The sequence below is a fragment of the Hyperolius riggenbachi genome, chromosome 12 (genome assembly GCF_040937935.1).
Source record: "Hyperolius riggenbachi isolate aHypRig1 chromosome 12, aHypRig1.pri, whole genome shotgun sequence".
Lineage (NCBI taxonomy): Eukaryota > Metazoa > Chordata > Amphibia > Anura > Hyperoliidae > Hyperolius > Hyperolius riggenbachi.
The window spans coordinates 166235026-166257762 of record NC_090657.1 but is presented as its reverse complement, the minus strand read 5'-3'; the positions used below and the strand labels follow the sequence as shown (position 1 = coordinate 166257762).

The following is a 22737-nucleotide window of genomic DNA, read 5'->3' as shown; positions in this document are numbered from 1 at the left end:
TTGAAATACTTGGCTGTAACAAATGTCACACGTCTTGGCTTTAGCTGTCACTTACGTAGATGACCTCTCAAAAATGTGATCACCTGATGGAACAAAAAGGGCGTCTTTTCCATTTTGGACTGTAATAAAGCACTGACAATATACAGTATGTTGTGTTTATTGCATTTTTATGCAAATTAAGGTATGGAGGTTGTCACTGTGATCTAAAGCCACAGTGCAGTAAAGTGTGTGTGGTGTAGTAGGCCTTTACCGGGCAGGACTGTTAATAGGTTTTGACTACCTGGCTGCTCAGCTTTCACATAAAGGTTAGATATTGCACTACCCCCATGCTGCTGTACCATGGGCAGTATTTCAGCTTTCACTACGCTTGCTCTGCATCACTAGGCAAGTTTTCTGTCTTGTATAATCACTATAAGACCCTGCAGAGCCTAGTGGGGCCTACAGTCTGCAATCATTCTAGTCTGATGATGTATTTCTTGACTAGGATACAGCTATGTTTTATATCGTATGTAGAACATTACTCATTCATTACTCATGATCCTCATCTTGGAGCTTGTTATTGGAGACCACAGGTAACTCATAAAAGCTCACTTATAAAGGTGGAGATTAGCTAGGACGTTGCTATTGCTAATGGAGAAAGAACGGCACTGCATGCCATGTTTTTTTTATATTGTACTACTGTACAGATATACTTTTTTACACTTCTTTGGGCTACCCTGAGTGTTTGGTTCTGTGGGGACTCATGCTAGCTGTGCAGTAGCTGCAGTGCTTTTGTCCTGGGCCAGGTTAAGGGTTAGGATTCTGTTACATAATTGGGTGCTGTTCTATAGTTCTATTGAACCATTTTAAGCCACAAGCTTCTAAACAACACATGCCTGTGTCATATTGTTTTCTAAATGGAAGTTCCAGTATTTTTGAGTGAGTTTCACAGTGGGTGTTGGCCATTTATGGCAAGTGGGCCTTCTTTGTCCATTCAGGCATGAGCTTACTGACAGTAGTGCTAGCATAGGCACAGGATTGATGTGGGAATAATAGTTTGGGGTTGCGGCAAGCAATGTCAGGATTGGCACACATTGACAAGACAAGTAAGGATCAGTCTGAATACAGGAAGGGTCAGGGTTGGTGGTATTTGTAAGATTTAGCAGGCCTGATCAGATGGAAGAGTTCTCAGAACTAAGTAGGCAGGATCAGAATCAGAATAGAAATGGAAGACAGAGGCTGGTAGGGCAGCATGGATCATCTATCTTTTATCATTTGGAAAACATTCTCTGCTTCCTTAAGTAGCTAAAGCATTTAGGCCAATCTTTCAGGGTTGGGAGGAACCTCTGACTTTAGTTCCTACATCTGCCAACAGGTGGTGCACATCAGTGTCTAAGGACATGGGCACATAAGAACATGGCAGATATCGTCAGATGTGTGGTTACTCTATTCTTTCTCCTTCTGCTATAAATAACACTAACCCCACTCCTCTCCTGTGCCTAGCTCTAACATCCATCCCCACTGCTAAATGTCTATCCCCACCGCTTTCCTTTGCCTAACTTTAACCACTAACCCCACTCACCTGTGCCTAACACAAACCCCACCCCTCTCCTGTGCCTAACTCTAACCTCCAACCCCACTGCCATGTGTCTAACACTAACCCCGCCCCTCTCCTGTGCCTAACTCTAACCTCCAACCCCAAAGGCCTGTGTCTAACACTAACCACACCCCTTTCCTGTGCCTAACTCTAACCTCCAACCCCACTGCCGTGTATCTATCACTAACTCCACCCCTCTCCTGTGCCTAACTCTAACCTCCAATCCCACTGCCATATGTCTAACACTAACCCCATTCTCTCCTGTGCCTAACCCTAACCTCCAACTCCACTACCATTTGTCTAACACTAACCCCACTCTCTCCTGTGTCTAACTCTAACCTCCAACCCCAATGTCCTGTGTCTAACACTAACCCCACTCTCTCCTCTGCCTAACTCTAACCTCCAACCAAACTTTCATGTGTCTAACATTAACCCCACCCCTCTCTTGTGCCTAACCCTAACCTCAACCCCAATGCCATGTGTCCAACACTAACCCCACTCTCTCCTGTGTCTAACTCTAACCTCCAACCACACTGCCATGTGTCTAACACTAACCCCACCCCTTTCTTTTGCCTCACTTTAACCTCCAACCTCAATAGCCTGTGTCTAATACTAACCCACCCCTCTCCTGTGCCTAACTCTAACCTCCAACCCCACTACCATGTGTCTAGCACTAACCCCACTCTCTCCTGTGTCTAACTCTAACCTCCAACCTCACTGACATGTGTCTAACTCTAACCCCACCCCTCTCCTTTGCCTTACCCTATCCTCCAACCCCACAGCCATGTGTCTAACACTAAGCCCACTATCTCCTGTGTCTAACTCTAACCTCCAACCACAATGGCCTGTGTCTAACACTAACCACACTCTCTCCTGTGCCTAACTCTAACCTCAAACCCCACTGCCATGTGTCTAATACTAACCATACTCTCTCCTGTGCCTAACTCTAGCCTCCAACCCCACTGCCATGTGTCTAACACTAACGTCACTCTCTCCTGTGTCTAACTCTAACCTTCAACCCCAATGGCCAGTGTCTAACACTAACCACACTCTCTCCTATGCCTAACTCTAACCTCCAACCCCAACGGCCAGTGTCTAACACTAACCACACTCTCTCCTGTGCCTAACTCTAACCTCCAACCCCATTGCCATATGTCTAACACTAACTTCCCCCTCTTCTGGGCATAATACTAACCACTCTCCTCTCTGTGGTCTGTGCCTAACCCTTATTCTGACTCATCCAAACCCTACCACCACGCTGTGCCTAACCCTAATCTCCCTCATCTGAATCCTTTGACCAGCACTTAACTTTCCCATTTCCTGTGCCTAGTCATACCTCCCTGCACCACCCTTTGACTATCCATAACCTTTATTGTGTCAGGCATTATGCTAACCTCATCATCCATTACTATGTACATCCATCCTGCGCTCTAGTACCATATACCTAGTTCTAACTGCATCCCCTGCCCTGTATGTAACTGTTATTTTCCACTTGGCCACCCTTCCAGGGTCTAACTCTACCTTACTGGCCTATTCTCTGCCCAATGGACGGAAATCTGCTTGTGATTATATATTACCCATTCAGAGCATAACTCTACCCTACTGCACGTGATATCCTGTCCTGTGCCCAATAGACACATATCTGCTAGTGATTATATATTACCCATCCAGGGCCTAACTCTACCTTACTGCACGTGATGTCCCAACCTGTCCGGTGCCCAATAGACACATATCTGCTAATAATTATATATTACCCATCCAGGGCCTAACTCTACCTTACTACATGTGATATCCTGTCCTGTGCCCAATGGACACATATCTGGTAGTGATTATATATTACCCATCCAGAGCCTAACTCTACATTATGTGAAGTTTAGAGGGGGTCGCAGCCAGCACGCAGTACACAGATGTATAAAACAAAGTCCGTTTATTGTGCAGTAGAAATAAACAGCTTCAGTTCAGCAGTAATAAGTGGAAAATAACAGTTCAGCTTACTTCAGCTTGGTAAGAAAGTCCATCAGGTTCAAACAAAGTTCAGTTTTTCATCAGGCCAACACCATACAAACAACAGAGCAGGGTATGGTTTGGCTTCCATCAAATACTCCAATATTCCTTGTCAGGAGATTTCCATAGCATACATGCTACTCCTTCAACACCTCTCCTCACACTGCTTGTGAGGCTGCTTCTTAAGCATAAATTTGCATCTCATCAATACCATAATTAGTGAGACTCAGCCCCACTGACAACCAGGTGTGTACCTAGGTGGGATGGGAAGGCCCGCCCTTCCTTCCCTCCCATCCCAGGAGTCCGGCCCTGAAAAGAAAAAAACAAGCAGCAACTGCTTGCTGCTAAAATCCGGACTCCCTTCCTAGGACCACACAGGGTTTTAAAGTGACCACAGTCCAAATACCGGGGAAATATACCTCCCATCTATTACCCAGCCCCGATGGCCCCTACATATCCCCCCCCTCTGCCTCAACCCCGAGGCGGTGGAGGCACATAGACCCACTAAACAGTGGACTCGGGAAAGGGCATCAGCGTTCTGGTGCACTTTACCCGGCCTATGTTCCACCACATAATTGAATTCCTGGAGAGAGAGAAACCACCGGGACACTCTTGCATTCGTTCCTTTGTTTCTTTTCATTCACGCTAGCGGGGCATGGTCAGAGATCAACCTAAACTTCCTACCCAATAAATAATAGCGCAGGGAGTCTAGGGCCCATTTTATGGCCAAGCATTCCCTCTCCACTACCGCATAGTTTCTCTCAGCGGCCGTCAGTTTCCCGCTGAGAAAAACTATGGGATGTTCTTCTCCATCAATTACCTGTGACAGAACCGCCCCCAACCCAACATCTGAGGCATCTGTCTGTACTACGAATTCTCGAGTGAAATCGGGGGCTACCAGGACAGGGTGACTACATAATGCCGATTTCAGCTGCAAAAACGCTTTTTCTGTCTCTGCCGTCCACTGTATCATCACTGACTTCCGGCCCTTGGTCAAGTCAGTTAGGGGAGCTGCGAGGGTAGAAAAATTGGGAATGAACCGTCTGTAGTAGCCCACTATCCCCAAGAAAGCTCGAACCTGTTTCTTACTGATGGGGCGGGGCCAGTCCTGGATTGCCTCAATTTTGTTAATTTGGGGTTTTACCAACCCCCTTCCGACAATGTACCCCAAGTACTTTGCTTCCTCCATACCTAGGGCACATTTCTCGGGGTTCACTGTAAAACCCGCCTTCCTTAACGCATCCAGGACTGCTTGAACCTTGGGAAGGTGAGACTCCCAGTCTGAACTGAAAATTACGATGTCGTCTAAGTAGACCGACGCGTATCGTTGGTGTGGACGCAACATTCTGTCCATGACTCTCTGAAATGTGGCCGGGGCGGTCTGTAACCCAAACGGCATTCTTTTATACTGAAAATGGCCCTCAGGTGTGGAAAATGCCGTTTTCTCTCTGGCTTCTTTGGCCAAGGGTATTTGCCAATACCCTTTGGTCAGGTCTAATGTGGTTATGTAGTGGGCTGGGCCTAACCTTTCTATCAATTCATCCACACGGGGCATGGGATAACCATCAAATTTGGAAATTTCATTTAATTTCCGGAAATCGTTACAGAATCGCAGAGTTCCGTTTGGCTTGGGTACCAACACGATCGGGCTTGACCATTCACTCTGCGACTCTTCAATGACGTCTAATTCTAACATGCGCTTCACTTCCTCTGACACCGCCTTTCTGCGGGCCTCCGGGATTCGATAGGGCCTGACAAACACTTTAGCCCTGGGCTCAGTAACAATGTTGTGTTCCACCATACCCGTGAGTCCAGGCAAATCCGAAAATATCCCCTGGTTTCTCTGAAGAAACTCTTTTACTTGTTGGACCTGGGATTTGGACAGAGTGGGGGCTATTTTCACATCCTCAATGCTTATTTGGGGTACAACACTCACACCCACCCTAACCGGAGCGGTCTCTCTCTCTTTCCAGGGTTTTAACAGATTGACGTGATACAGTTGATAGGGTTTCCGTCTCCCTGGCTGATGTACCTTATAATTCACTTCCCCCACTTTTTCAACGATCTCGAAGGGACCGTGCCACCTGGCCAAGAATTTACTCTCCACGGTTGGGATCAATACTGCCACTCTATCCCCCACCTGGAACTGCCTGATTTTCGCGGAGCGGTTGTATACCCGACTCTGCGCTTCTTGGGCTGCCAGTAAGTGTTCCTTGACAAGGGGCATCACCTTGGCAATGCGTTCTTGCAGCTGGGAAACGTGTTCCACCACACTCTTGTGAGGACTGGACTCACTTTCCCAGGTTTCTTTGACCATGTCAAGCAACCCTCGAGGTCTGCGCCCATATACCAGTTCAAATGGTGAAAAACCTGTGGAGGCTTGAGGTACCTCCCGAACAGCAAACATCACTGCCGGCAATAAACAGTCCCAATCTTTTCCGTCCCTTTGAACCACTCTTTTTAACATCATTTTTAAAGTCTTATTAAACCGTTCAACCAGGCCATCGGTCTGAGGGTGATAAACCGAGGTTCTCATCTGTTTAATCTGGAACAGTTTACATACATCAGCCATCACTTTAGACATAAACGGGGTTCCTTGATCCGTAAGGATTTCCCTAGGAAAACCCGTCCGAGTGAACATATTAAACAATTCTCGGGCGATAGCTTTGGACGTGGGTTTTCTTAACGGAAAGGCTTCCGGGTAGCGAGTGGCATAGTCGAGGATGACAAGGATATATTGGTGCCCCCTGGCAGACTTTACCAGTGGCCCCACTATATCCATGGCAATGCGCTCGAATGGCACCTCGATTATTGGCAAGGGCACCAAAGGGCTTCGAAAATGGGACACTGGCGCGGTTAACTGACAGGTGGGGCAAGAAGCGCAGTAATTCTTTACTTCGGCCTTTAACCCAGGCCAGTAAAACCTGTCAGTTATCCGCGCCTCCGTTTTCTCGGCACCCAGGTGACCTCCCAATACTTCATTGTGAGCCAAGTCTAGTACCATCCTCCGAAACTCCTGAGGCACTAGCAGCTGCTCAACAACCTCTTCTCTGACCTTTGCAACCTGATACAACACATCCCCATGAACTGAAAAATGAGGGAATCTCTCCTCTGCCCCAGGTTACTGGGGAACTCCATTTACAACAGATACCTGTTGTCTCGCATGGGATAACGTTGGATCCCGCATCTGCGCAGTGATAAACAACCCTTTTGACACATCCAGGTCAGGGAGCATAGATTGGGGGGAAGATTCCTCATCATCCTCGCCCAACATAACTTGTAATGAGGAATCATCCCCCCCCTCAGTAACCTGCTCAGGGTCCCGACAAGGATGGTCAGTTCCATTTTCATCAATTTGCAACATTACATCACCATTTTGCAATACATTTTCTGCAACATTTGTATCCCGACTCGGTGCATCAAGTTCTTTGGTAGGGGGAGGAGGGGCTAAGTTATTATCAGAGTCTTTAAATAACTTCCCTTTTACACTCTCCCACAGTACCCAAAACAGTGGAAAGTCTCGACCCAATATCACTTGACACATTAGGTTTCTTACCACTCCGACGTCGTGAGTAATTGTCCCACATTCCGTTGAAATCGACACTGGATAAGTCTTTGTGTCTCCATGGATACACACTACCTTAAGCGGCTTTAGCACAGTGTCAATTGTTCCAATCAGATCAGCGTGCACCATGGTTACCATACTGCCTGAGTCCAGCAAGGCTTTGGCAGGTACCTGGTTCACACTGACGGGACACACAAAACTCTCCTGGCACTCTGCCAGGCATACCTCCTGGGCAAAAAAGGACACTCTCCGTAGTACGTCACACTGCATGGGTTCCTCCTGCAGTGGACACTGGGCTCTGGTATGGCCCCAGGCAGAACATCTCCAACACTGGATCGCCCCTCCCTTCCGAGGTGTAGCCATGGCAGGTGGCAACCCCTGATCGGCTTTTGGGAATACTTCCCTAGGTCTGGTGATGCTGGTTGCGGGGTTCCATGAAGCACCCTTTCCGGAGTCCGGGAGCCTTGCAACACGGGGTAACTTGGGGCCCGCCTGGCCCTTTGAAGAGAGTAGATCTTCCACTACGTTATATCTCTCCACCAACTCTACCAGCTGCTCCGCTTTTTTGGGGTCTGCATGACTGACCCAGCGCTGTAGACCCACTGGCAAGGCACGCAGAAAACGATCCAGCACGAATCGCTCCACCATCTCAGGCCCGGTAAGTACCTCTGGTTGCAGCCACTTTGTCGCCAGTTGGATGAGGTCATACATCTGTGATCTGGCTGGATGATCCATCCGGTATTGCCAGCTGTACACCCTCTGTGCCCGGATCGCTGTTGTTACACCTAGTCGGGCCAGGATCTCTGCCTGTAGTCGATCATAGTCGAGGGCGTCTGCAACGTTGAGATCGTAGTAGGCCTTCTGGGGTTCTCCCGTCAGGAATGGTGCAAGGATACCAGCCCATTTGTCTTTCGGCCATCCTTCCCGCTCTGCTGTCCTTTCGAACGTTTTCAGAAAGGCTTCCACATCATCTGTGGGGGTTAGTTTCTGCAGAAAGTGACTGGCTCTCACCATCGCCTGGTTGCTAGGGGCAGCTCCTGCTGTCTCTCTCCCCTGGGCCAGCTTCTGCACCGCCTCAAGCAGGATTTTGGCTTGCGCTTCTGAGGCCTCTCGCAGGGCTTCCGTGGCTTGCTGTTGAGTCACCATACTCGCCTGCTGAGACACCATACTCTGCTTTAGCTGCACAGTGGCTAAGGCCATTTGTTTCAGCACTTCCTCCATCATGCATACAAGGAGACTGGCCCTTTAAATGTCACTTTTTAAACGGAACTTTTTCTTTTCCTGCAGTGCTGCGCTGCCCGCATCCGAGCACCAGTTGTGAAGTTTAGAGGGGGTCGCAGCCAGCACGCAGTACACAGATGTATAGAACAAAGTCCGTTTATTGTGCAGTAGAAATAAACAGCTTCAGTTCAGCAGTAATAAGTGGAAAATAACAGTTCAGCAGTAATAAGTGGAAAATAACAGTTCAGCTTACTTCAGCTTGGTAAGAAAGTCCATCAGGTTCAAACAAAGTTCAGTTTTTCATCAGGCCAACACCATACAAACAACAGAGCAGGGTATGGTTTGGCTTCCATCAAATACTACAATATTCCTTGTCAGGAGATTTCCATAGCATACATGCTACTCCTTCAACACCTCTCCTCACACTGCTTGTGAGGCTGCTTCTTAAGCATAAATTTGCATCTCATCAATACCATAATTAGTGAGACTCAGCCCCACTGACAACCAGGTGTGTACCTAGGTGGGATGGGAAGGCCCGCCCTTCCTTCCCTCCCATCCCAGGAGTCCGGCCCTGAAAAGAAAAAACCAAGCAGCAACTGCTTGCTGCTAAAATCCGGACTCCCTTCCTAGGACCACACAGGGTTTTAAAGTGACCACAGTCCAAATACCGGGGAAATATACCTCCCATCTATTGCCCAGCCCCGATGGCCCCTACAATTACTACATGTGATGTCCTGTCCTGTGCCCAATGGACACATCTCTGCTAGCGATTATATATTATCCATCCCGGGCCTAACTCTACCTTACTACATGTGATGTCCTGTCCTGTGCCCAATGGACACATATCTGCTAGCGATTATATATTATCCATTCAGAGCCTAACTCTACCCTACTACACGTGATGCCCTGTCCTGTCCTGTGCCCAATGGACACAAATCTGCTAGTGATTATATATTACCCATCCAGGGCCTAACTCTACCTTACTACATGTGATGTCCTGTCCTGGCCTGTCCTGTGCCCAATGGACACATATCTGGTAGTGATTATATATTACCCATCCAGGGCCTTACTCTACCTTACTACTTGTGATGTCCTGTCCTGTGCCCAATGGACACATATCTGCTAGCGATTATATATTATCCATTCAGAGCCTAACTCTAACCTACTACACGTGATGCCCTGTCCTGTCCTGTGCCCAATGGACACATATCTGCTAGTGATTATATATTACCCATCCAGGGCCTAACTCTACCTTACTACATGTGATGTCCTGTCCTGGCCTGTCCTGTGCCCAATGGACACATATCTGGTAGTGATTATATATTACCCATCCAGGGCCTTACTCTACCTTACTACATGTGATGTCCTGGCCTGTCCTGTGCCCAATGGACACATATCTGCTAGTGATTATATATTACCCATCCAGGGCCTATCTCTTCCTTACTACACGTGATGCCCTGTCATGTCCTGTGCCCAATAGACACATATCTGCTAATGATTATATATTACCCATCCAGGGCCTAACTCTACCTTACTACATGTGATGTCCTGTCCTGGCCTGTCCTGTGCCCAATGGACACATATCTGGTAGTGATTATATATTACCCATCCAGGGCCTTACTCTACCTTACTACATGTGATGTCCTGGCCTGTCCTGTGCCCAATGGACACATATCTGGTAGTGATTATATATTACCCATCCAGGGCCTAACTCTACCTTACTGCATGTGATGTCCTGGCCTGTCCTGTGCCCAATAGACACATATCTGCTAATGATTATATACTAGTAGACCCAGCCCGTTTAAAAACGGGCTCTAGGTCTACGGCCGCCGCCGCCAGAGAGCGTGCGCGCGCACGCTGCACACGCATGAGCCGCGCGCCGAGCGCGCGCCTGCGCCCGCCTCGCTCGCTCGCCCGCACCCGCCCACCTCGCCCACTTATCTGCTAATGATTATATATTACCAATCCAGGGCCTAACTCTACCTTACTACATGTTATATCCTGTCCTGTGCCCAATGGGCACATATCTGCTAGTGATTATATATTATCCATCCAGGGCCTAACTCTACCTTACTACACGTGATGCCCTGTCCTGTCCTGTGCCCAATGGACACATATCTGGTAGTGATTATAAGTTACCCATCTAGGGCCTAACTCTACCTTACTACATGTGATGTCCTGTCCTGTCCTTTGCCCAATAGACACACATCTGCTAGCGATGATTTATTTCCCATCCAGGGCCTAACTCTATCTTACTACACGTGATGCCCTGGCCTGTCCTGTGCCCAATAGACACACATCTGCTAGTGATTGTATATCACCCATCTAGGGCCTAACTCTACCTTACTACATGTGTTGTCCTGGCCTGTCCTGTGCCCAATAGACACATACAGTATCTACTAGTGAATTATACATTACAGAATGTTTGCACTTTGCTTTGTTCTTCGTCACTGACAAGGACATTTAACAGATGGTGAGGGAGAGGAATAAAAACAAAGTTTTATGAAGACTTCCCATCTGAAACTATGGAAGATGACAAAGCAGTTTACCATAAAGTATTTTTTGGCTGAAAATAAAACAGAAAGGACAAAACTAATTGAGCCCAGAGCTTTTTAATGTCCTGCAAATACTTTTCACTTGTGAATTCTGCTCAAAATAATTGCCCATCATTTTAACTCGACGTCGCGGGAAAAGCTGAATTTCTTTCCCATCTGATCTTCGGGAAGGTAAATGAAAGTGCAGAATCTGGAAGAGAGAACTGTGAAGTTTGTAGAGCTACAACCTTTGTTGCTTCTGTGTTGGTCTCTCTCTCTCTCTGTCTGATGACATGTTCCGTGTCTGATACTTATTAGGCAAAGACTTCTGAGCACAATGAAAGAGACAGAATGATTCACTGAGACCACACGGAAAATGTTCTGGAGCAGAGAGGTCCGCCACCGCTTGTTCTGAAGGAGAAACTTGAACAAGATAATGAATGCAATGCTTTAGGGGGGGAAAAATGCAATTATTACACTTATATAAAAAAAAATACAAAGTCAGCTCACAAAAAAGAACTCATAAAAAAGATTTTATAGATCTTACTGTAAATGTTTATTAAGCTTGAGGGGAAAAAAGTTGCCCGTATAGTTTTATTTTTTTTACATAGTACATTTTTCCATTATTGTGTAAAAATATGTATTTATTCACTGCATTTTTTAGCTGCCGTTAAGGTCTGCCAGGAGCAATTGCAGCCATTTTCTGTTATAAGACATTAAAAGTCCTTACAGGCCGCAATAAAAGTCTGAGGGTACTATATTATTCTGTAGGAGGCACCCAACAAAATACAATCTATAAGACAATAAACTGGATGACTCGGGTGAAGTGTGCTGCAGACAGCTTTACTGATAGCACATAATGCCACGTTTCGTCATAAATAACTGCTTCATCAGGTCAGTAGCTAAAGGCACCAAAAGGCAACTATGATGATGTGATTTTACCTCTACAAAATGTCACCTGCTGTCAATGACATTATCTGTGACTTATTTTTGCCTGACTAATCCTTGGAAGTAAGTTCATCCACTTACATTCCATTTTTTGTGTTAAATATTTTACTTTGTTGGGCACCTCCTACAGAATCTAATACCCACAGTACCAGTGGTGGACATAGGCCTATGCAGGTTTTTGCAGCTGCACAGAGGCCTCATGTCCTCCAGGGACCATGCAGTTGCACCAGAGTTAGAGTCTGATTATCCTCTAGGGTCTTCTCCATGTATTTCTCTCTGTACCCGATGAGGAGCAGTGATAATTGCTTGTGGCCCAGCCATATACAAGTATAAAATGTATGCTACATTAATACAGTGCCTTAGGAATGTGACCTAGGTTCAGGTGCTTCTATGTTATTGGCATTATTTGGAACTGATGATGGTGTATTTTGACCATGGCCACTCCCATGGGGCCCCCTTCATTTATTCTGCCCAGGCGCCCACTGTTGGCTTTGTCCACCACGGACCATTACCCACCCCTATGAGGAATCGAGTTGGGCTCCACCTCTCTCTCTCTCTCTTTTATTCCTTTTGAGAAAAACTGCCAACCAGACCTTAGACATTGCCCGAGTGTGGTCAGGCCACATAGTACTTACTTTAGTGATTAACAATTTTTTTGTGAGTAAAATTTACATATATTTCCAGTATTATTTCAGCATGCTACACTATAGTGAATCTCTGTTTTATCCCTGTTTTAGTTTGCGGGTTACAATCCTCGTTCCAGTAGGAATAAAAGCTATTTGATATCGGTGATCTCACCAAGGTCGTCTAAAGATACCCACTAGAGATACATATGATCTTTTTTATGTAACGGGAACGCCTACCTAAAATATCCATTCAAAGAATATTCACCCAGGTTACTCTTCTACTACATACATTTGGCAAGATTGGACAAAAACAACCTTTTCAGTGGTGCAGGAAAATGAGTGACCAACATCAAAGAGAAAGTCAGCTGAAATAACACGACAGATGACAGGTGTTGACTGTTGTTTATATGTACATGAGTCCAACAAAACCACACCCAGTCTTTCGTGATAATGCACCAGCGCAAACTGTCATCAACACCACAACTTTTGGTATTTCACACCATACCTACACTCTTTATATTCACTTCTCAACCTGACTGCTATTTTTTTTTTTTGCCTTGTTCAGTTTTGAGTTTTGTTGGGCTCTAACTCATAATACTTAGCCAAGTGTTGCCATTATCCTGCTGACCATGTACAGTATATTTATACAAGGCCGAATTTATACTTTTTTCCCCCTAGCAACATTCTATGTACAGCCCCCTCTTCTGTGTGTAACATCCTTGTGCAGTAGTCCTTCTCTTCCATGTGCAGCTCCCTTGGGTAGCATCTCTTCTCTATTGTATGTTGCTCCCAAGTTGCAACCTCCCTTTTCCATTTGCATGCTTCTTTTCCATACTCACCGACCCCTTTTTCATATGCAGCTCCCTTGGGTAGCATCTCTTCTCTGTTATATGTTGCTACAAATTTGCAACCTCCCTTTTCTATTTGCAGGCTTCTTTTCCATACTCACCGACTCCTTTTCCATGTTCAGCAGCTCCCTTACACAGCATCTGCCCAAGACTTGGGCCTTTGTGGCCTTTCCTAGACATCTGGCCCTGTACTTGTACAGTCGCTGGGATAACATCAATAAATAACCGTGGTAAAAGTGCAAATGTTAGAGAAAGCATTATACATACAAAGTAGAGGCTTTAATTAACAACAAAGATTTATAAAATCAGATTATTGTATTTCCAGTAATGACAGATGGCAAGATAATCATGTTAAGTTGATGCAAAGTTTATGTTACTTTTACACAGACATATGCAACTTGGAAATCATCAACTTCTGTACAAAAGCAACATGAAATCGGCATGAAACTGAAGCCACGAGCCGCTCGCTGACCATCTCTAGATGACGCTGAGAGTTGAACTATTAGAAACAGTAAGTGCTGTAAACCCGATGTAATTGAGCCGTGGTGAAACTGGAAGGCATGTGTTGGAAGGCGTGATCACAATGATTTATAGTCTTGGCAGACTTTTGTGTTTATTCAAATATCCAGGAACAGTACAGCCAAATGTCAGACATAAATCTTGGCAGAGAAAGAGAACAGCTTGGAGCTATTGTGACGCACAATTCACATCACTTTCTATAGGTATTCACTTAGCTAGAATGTCTGAACTTATAGACAGTTTATTAGCTCAGAGAGATGTGAAGGTTTAAGGCATGAATATCCCTGGCAGCAGATTCTGCCATCAGGAAAAGGTGCTGTGTGTTGTTGGAGACATCGAGGAGAAAGGAGCGACACCTTAACCTCAGGAGACCGATGCTGATTTATTAGGCAGAAACAGCCTGATGGACACATTGCTAGAAGGGTGTCTGGAGTGGTCCAAAGGCCCTATTTAGAAAAACAAAAGTAACACAGAGAATACAGGAGCCCCATAAAATGTAGTTGTTTATTGTACAAAGTGTATATGTATAGCTACAGTCAGTAGAGAGGTACACACAAGTGTAAGTTGAAAGAACAGCAACCACAGTTCTTGGCAAGTGAGGAGAACCTGTCTTCACCCAGGTCTTTGGGTCCTCTGTAGGGGTGTAGGTAGGTCTTTAGCCAGGAAAAATCTTGGTGAAGAACTTGAAAGACAACTCATAACACCCCCCCCCCCCCAAAAAAAAGGGGGGGGCTATGGTCAGGGTAATTAAGAGTGGAGAAAACACCCAACAAATTGAACACTTTTAAAGTGTTCAATAAAAGAACGTATGTATTTTTGTTACTTTTTTTTTTTTATTAATAGGAGTTGTCCCTCCTACCCTTAATTTTGAAGAGATCTTAACACCATTTTTGGGACACCTCCTCCACCCTTAATGATGGACACATCAGTCATTCACAAATATCAGGGTATAGTCTGTAGGTATTGGAGAGTTGAGCGTATTTTAATGCCATGTAGTCATTTGGTCATTATGCATAAATGGCAGGTTTGCTTGAATCATCAGGGATGAGCAACGGATGAAATCTGAATAACTTTGATTCGGATTTCATCCTCCTAATTAATGCACCTGAGTGTGTGTGTGACCAGATGTTGTCATGGTGGACAAGACAGATTCTACCCTATCTGTTGCCCTTCAAGATTGTCTATGTATTCCTTATGTTATGATTAACAGTGATGATCTCCGGAATGCTAACGGTTGAAATTCGAATGATTTGGATTTCATCCTCCTAATCAATGCACCTGAGCGTGTGCAGCATGCGTCTTCTTTCACCTTTCCCACCTTTCCCAAGCTGCATTACAAGCAGTGTCATGTGACTTCCGGGTTGAAGGAGGAAGTGTTTGTGGTCACATGACACTGCTTGGAACGCAGTGTGGGAGGCGCCGTGGGACGGATGAAAGAAGACGCATGCTGCACACGCTCAGGTGCACACGCTCAGGGATTCCTAGTATATATGTATGGACCAAGACACAGTGACATCACCTGGGTTCAGCAGGTGTAGTAGAAGGTGGCACCCTTTAAATAATACATGATGTGCTAAAAAAAAAGGTGTTTAATGGGTGTACTGGAGCGTACGTGTCAGGTGCGCCGACGGTCAGCTTGGTGCAGGGTGAGTCGAATGACGGGTCACCCTGCTGCCGCTGAAATTCCAAGCAGAGTTAAATACTATTTCCCCTCCAAGACGAGGCAACTCGGAGGAAGAAGTAATTCAGGATCCCGCAATCACTGGGACCCTGAATTACCCTTGCGCTGGCCACGGACTATAGCATTTTTGCTATAGCAGCGCCCAACTCAGGCTCTACGTGGCCAGTGCTGTGTGTTGATTTGCCCTATGTATAAAGTGCACTACACAGCTTACTGCATGGCTTTGTATCAGCCCTTGTATGCGTTGTGTTACATGTTAACCCAATGCACAGCTGATGCCCAATGCACTGAACATGCTGTTTTATTAGTTCATCGGGGCAGGGTTTACATCTTGGAAGCCTATAGGCCCAGAAATTCTAGTGTCCTAAACTCTGCCCTCCACTGAACCTGTAAACCCTTCAATCCTGCTGGAAATTCTGAACTGCTCCAGAAATGTGCCTCTACTCCCTGGCTGGCCTGGCCATCAACCCCTCCCTTCCCCCGCCTGGCCTGCCCACGCTCACCTGGAACCACACTGACGTCATTGCCCCAAAACCACAGAGTACTGGATGGGTGGGCTAGATGGGCAATCACATCCAGGCTACTGATTCACAGGTGGTGATGTTAGCTCAGCTCCAAGATGGGGAGAGCGGGTTCACAAACATCCATTGCAAATGGATGGAGATCATAACACATGCGATGTAATAAGGTAGTGGAGTGCCAGGATCTGACTGCCCTTCAGTCCCCTCAGACAGGAAGTCCAAACAGCAAAAAGGGATCAGCACCTCCAGGTGTGTAAATATTAGCTCTAAACCATAGCAGTTTACTGAATCATATTTAATGAGAATTAAATTAAAATATAAAAACCATTGACAGCCCCCTCTCAGCACACTGGTGCCGCTAGACTCGTGCCTAGGGTGCCTAGTGCTAAATCTGGCCCTGGGGTCCATTAACAAATGTAAGTTGCAGTACAATCCATAATGCCAACTATCTGCTGATCACACTTTTTGTACACACTGGATGCAATGCCTGTCATCATCATAAGTAACAATATCTGATCTGCACCACACTGCAATGGAAAGGTCTGTTACTGTAACATGCAGTGCAATAAATTAAGACATCCTCTGAAAGTAAGCCCTAGCAGAAATGTCATGCATGCTCGAAATATATGCCCTACCCCGAAAATAAGCTCAGGTTTCAGTAGAAACAGAAGTTGCCATACATTGGAGGACATGGGGCGGCAGGGTGGCATGGAGCTGGGGGTAGGAGGAGGATGCAGGGGGACATGGGGGACAACAGGAGGACATGGGGGACAGTGGAAGACACAGTGGAGGACATAGGGGGACCCAGGAGGACAAGGGATAAAGGAGGACATGGGTACAGAGGGGGACACCAAGAGGACAGGGAATAGAGGAGGACGCGGGTACAGTGTAATGGTTAAGGGCACCGTCTTTGACATGGGAGACCAGGGTTTGAATCCTGTCTAGGGTCAGTACCTATTCAGAAAGGAGTTCAAAGCAAGACTCCATAACACTGCAGGGACATGATGCCCTCTTAAGTGCGCCCTTAGGGGCTGCAGCCCTTGAGTGCTTTGAGTCTGACAGGAGAAAAGCCCTATACAACTGTTTGGATTATTATTATTTTGGAATGTTCAGGTACAAAGGGGGACACCAGGAGGATAGAGAAGGAGGGGGACACCAGGAAGACATTTAAGGTACAAGGGGGCACACAAGAGGTGGATCCACCAGAGGAAGAGGCGGCACATTGGGGAAGGCAAGAGGACACAGCACAGGAACTTGTGAATTCATAGAAATATAAGACATCCCCTGAAAATAAGCCCTAGCACATATTTTGGAGCAAAAACTAATGTAAGACACTGTTATTTCTATACCACACTATGCGCTGCCTCACAGTCCACTAAAGATGTGGATGTCCAAGTCCCACAGTTCTCAAGTATATTGTGCTCCTCTTCACTCTTCAACACAATGCGTCTCATGCAGAAAGGGGAACAGAAAGACAAAAAATCTTCATCGCATAGGCTGCTAGAACATCCGAGCACTCCTCCACCAGCTATGGCCCGTGCACAACTCTAACGATATCACCATTCACTGTGCAAACCACCACCCGCCGTGGTTGCTCTCACCTTACGCTGTGGCTGCCCAGACCCACAGACAGCTAACACAGCTTGTGGTTCCACACGACCATTCACTTGTCTCCTTATTTAAATTCTGATTCAAGGTCACTCTCCCCAAAAAAACACAATTAAAAGATCATTGCGCAGGCTGTTTTGGCTGGTATAAAGAAGTAACCCCTGGCCGAGATATATCACCGTGTTTCTAGTTATGGGGGCCACCAATAGCACACTGTGTCACCCCCACCTTCCGGGATTGTGCTCACCTGATTATTAGGCTGCCCAAATCACAGACAGCTCCACAGCGTGTGTGCACGATCTCGTGCTAGCCAGCAACTTCAACTCACTCGTAGATCAACTTTACCAGCATCCAGCCACAGAGATACTGCCCACTGCAACTGAAAGCCAATATAGCATAAAACCCTTTTAGTAAGGTATAAAAAGTAAGTAGCGCTACTCACAAACGTAGATAAAAAATCAGCATATCATAGTTAAAAGTTCAGGACGTCTCCTTCTGCACTGCCGCTTCCTGCCCGTGTAAGCCACGCCCTACGTGTTTTGTCTCTATGACTCATCAGGGGCTATGGGTCAGGATTGGCTCGCAGTGCTAAAATACCCAGCCCTCATACATATGTATTACACATTGCCATCCCGCCCTCACATCTCCCCCATACTTGACAGAATTAGATATTAATATGATGCACGAAACCTGCATGCCTCCTGCTACACACTTCCTCAATCTATTCCCAAAATTTTGTATACCATTTATTTATACGGCCGCGCTATCGTCCCTCAGGTCCCGCGATATTAGCCTCACCTTGGACTGCATTACATTTCCGCGTTCCAGCCCGAATGCGCGCGCACCAAGATTAGCTCTATCTTGTCTCCTCCTTCCATGACGGAGGAGCTTACGCAAGAGTTATGGTGAACATCCGCCACCCATGTTAATGGGAACATCATCGGGCACCTGCGTTTACCGGCCATCATGTTGCCATAGTAATCACCCCAAGCATCAGGACTAAGATAGAGGTCCGTGCAGAATTCCTGTACCATTTACACGAATAACCTCTCCTGGTCACTTTATCCCAAATAGTACAGGATATCAACGCTCCTATAACTCCTAATAAGTCTATAATACTTAATTGCACTATCCCTTCATATATGAACCCATTCATTTGCCACACACCCCGTGACCCCCAACTATTCAATATTATACACAATCCAATGCATATAATTGCACATAACCCTCCAAATTTACAGTACCTCCTATTGGTCCCCATCTCCCAGTCATTGTTGTGACTAACCCCCACCCCCGTGTACTCCATCATAATACTCACCCACAAAAGTTATCTAAAACCGACCACCGCAATTTTAACTGCATGTGACAGCTTACCAGTTCCCTCAATATAATCTACCGACCTAACCTAAAATTTATAAATCCATACACTCTATCTTGTGTAAATCTCATAGCAAAATGTAAATCTCATAGCACAAACAATTAATATTACAACACAATTATGCCCCAACATAGTGCTCCATACGATAGTGATACCCCCATATATCTCAATATATAATTATTACAGAACCATGCAACTTATATAAAACTTCCAAAATTATATACAATTCTCAAATCTATTGTGATACTATCAATATATACATTCTTAGCACTATTATATATATATAACCTATCATCGAGTGCGCCCCATTTGTGTCAAAATCAACAATTACCATATTCTTACACTTAAACACATCTCCCTTCTGTTATACTAAAACTAATCATCCGATATGAAACAATTGATATCCACTTCAATATTCAAACCCATGGGATGTAGCGTTTTCATTTTGTAGATCCACTCTGTTTCCAGTTTAGACACCTCCCTTGTTCTATGGCAGTCTCGCCATTTACATGACAGTTTCTGTAGTGCCGTAAACTGTAACAGAGTAGGATCTCGATTGTGCATCGCTTTAAAATGTTTTGAGAGACTGTGTCCTTCTACCCCCTTCTCTATGTTTCTAATATGTTCCGACATTCTCTCTTTCAATTTTGTAGTAGTACGCCCTATATATTGGATCCCACACGGACACCATGCTAGATAGACTACATGTGTGGAATTACAGGTTATACATTCCCGGATCTTAAAAATTTTTCCCGTCTCAAAGGAGCTCACCAAGTTTCTTCTCCCTGATCTCGTCCTACAGCAAGCATTACACGTGCCACATGGGAAAAACCCCACCTGGCCCAATAAATTCCTATTATTGTTTCTTGGACCATCAATAAAAGTAGGGACAACCAAACTTTGAAGGTTCTGGGCTTTTTTATATACAAATTTGGGTCTAGGTGGCAGATGATGTGCTAAAATGTGATCCCCCGGTAGGACGTTCCAGTGCCGCTTAATGGTTCTCTCCACTTGTCTGTGTTGGGCACTGTAGTCCAGTAGGACAGACTATACATATTGTTTCTCCACTTTATTCCCCTCCGGTTTATCTCCAAGTATACGGGCCCTGTCCATCTTATGTACTTCTTGCAGTTCTCCCATCAGTTGTACTCTATTGTATCCTTTTTCTACAAATCTATCCACCAACACTCCACTTTGTTCCAGAAAATCACTATCCTTAGTACAATTTCTTTTCATGCGGACAAACTGCCCCTTTGGTATATTGCGTAGCCAAACCTCATGGTGGCAGCTGTTCACCGGTATGTACCCGTTACGATCGGTCTTCTTAAAAAAGGTTTTAGTACTAATCCCCATCCCATCTCTATATACTGTAATGTCAAATCCAAATAATCAATGGTCTGGGCATCCCACTTGGCATCTAACCTTATCCCCAGTGTGTTATCATTTAAATTATCCACATATTGTACCAATTGAGTCTCTGTCCCCTCCCATACCCACAACAAATCATCAATATAACGCCACCACTTACCAATGGGCCCACTTTCCTCCAATTCCAGCACATCTCTCTCCCACCCCCCCATAAAGATATTTGCATAACTGGGGGCAAATTTTGCCCCCATCGCAAAACCCACCTTCTGCCTAAAAAATTGACCCCCATACCAAAAGTAGTTATGCTCCAAGCAAAATTCAAGCAATTCCAAAATGAAATCGATTTGTTGATTGCCCACCTTCCCCTGTTCTGTTAGCGCGTCTTTAACCGCTTCCATGCCTTTCACATGTGGGATGATGGTGTATAGGGAGGACACATCCGCCGTAACGAGGAGATGCCCCACCCCAAACACCATCCCCTCCAATTTCTGCAACATCTGTTTGGTGTCCCTGATCAAATTGGGCAAACCCTTGACCACTGGCTGTAGGAACAAATCGACATACTCACCCACTCTCTGATTGAGACCTCCTATGCCACTCACTATTGGACGACCGGGGGGCTGTACCAAATGCTTATGAATCTTGGGATTCTGATATAACAACGGTATCCTTGGGGCATCATAACTAGAAACACGATGATATATCTCGGCCAGGGGTTACTTCTTTATACCAGCCACATCTTTAGTGGACTGTGAGGCAGCGCATAGTGTGGTATAGAAATAAGATTGATGTATGTTGGTACAACACTGATGACTATTGCAGCATACCCACAGGATATTGGAGGTTTAGTATAGGAGGTGGAGCTCGCCAGGATAATTTTGGCTTTTAAGACACTGTCTTATTTTCAGGGAAACACGTTAGTGTGCATTTACAGTATATTCAAAGACTTAACATTGTATGCGAATGAGACATTTCACTGCAGCAGTACAGAGACAGATCTTCCACCGACTGATTAATAACCTTTAGAAAAGACCCCGCTAACACTACAACAATAGCACATTATTTGAATTTTTGGACAATTAGGGAAGTCTGACTCACACTGCTGGCTTCTGAAGCTTGACAAAAAAACAGGCTGATTTCAATAGACATTATTACCCTCTTTATATTTTACCCAAATCTGTCAAAGCACCTTCGTCTGCACAGAACAAAGAACGTGCAAGAAAATACCAGGCTGAACTTTCTGCAGTAATTATAGGCATCCAATGTATGGCCTTGTCTTGCAGGTCATTTCGATATCTACAAGTACATTTGTCAGCAGTGTAAGTACTGGCTGCAGGTTGTTACATCACAGGTAAGAGGACCTGTCATCAGCATATGATAACAGTAAACATGGGCAGAAGGCTAGAGACCTTTACTATTGGCTTTGGAGTTGTACTGCCCTACAGACATATTTTGCGAAAATGCAGAATGAACACAGTGATCTCCCCAGTTTCCTAAAAGCTAAAATGCTGTGAAAAAAAGGAAAACCAGAATAGGATTATGTTCTCCTTATCAACCTTTTTGGAACTTGGATTGTATGGCTAATAATAAAACTACACCCGCCCCTTCCTGCCTAACTAAACTCCCATTGGCCAGTTGTCCCCATCTTTAGCCGCGGGGAAGGGGGGGGGGGTAATGGACAAAGCACAGAGGTATGTGAATCCAGCATGAACATACCTATGTACTTACCTTATTTTGCCTTGGGTCAGGTATATCTTATAGTGTACCAGAGACCTGTTAAGTAAAGTTTTGATACTTACCCGGGGCTTCTTTCCGCCCTGTAAACACATCTGAGGTCCCTTGTCATCCTTCCGCGGTCTGCCGTTCAGCAGCAATCAGCCCTGGTAACTGGCTCAGTCGGGTCCAGTCTGTGTCTTCTGCACATTCGTGGGAGGTTCACACATGTGCAGAAGACCCCAACTGACGTGACTGAACCAGTTACCGGGGCTGATCGCGACTGAACGGCAGACCATGGGAGGATGGCTAGGGACTCAGACGTGTTTATGGAGCGGGAGGAAGCCCTGGGTAAGTATCAAATGTTTACTTAATGAGGTCTCTGGTTTACTTTAAGTACATTGCTAAAAAATGTATTTTTCATTTTATTAGTTATTTATTTAAATAGCGCTGACATATTACGCAGCGCTTTATGTCTTGTCACTAACTGTCCCTCAGAGGGGCTCACAATCTAGTCCCTGCAATAGTCATATGTCTATGTATGCATCATTTAGTGCATGTATCATGTAGTATTGTAATCTAGGGCCATTTTTTTTTAACGGTAAGTCAATTAACTTATCTGTATGT

General features: G+C 45.4%; 1 long non-coding RNA gene across 1 annotated transcript in view; it reads left to right on the top strand.

Annotated features, from left to right (window-relative positions):
• Positions 1-22737, top strand: part of LOC137541802 (uncharacterized) — a 1009411-nt gene that overhangs the window by 807087 nt on the left and 179587 nt on the right. Inside the window, exon 7 of the long non-coding RNA XR_011025275.1 lies at positions 13710-13833. This is a non-coding gene — a long non-coding RNA (uncharacterized lncRNA). The remainder of the gene's footprint in view (positions 1-13709; positions 13834-22737) is intronic.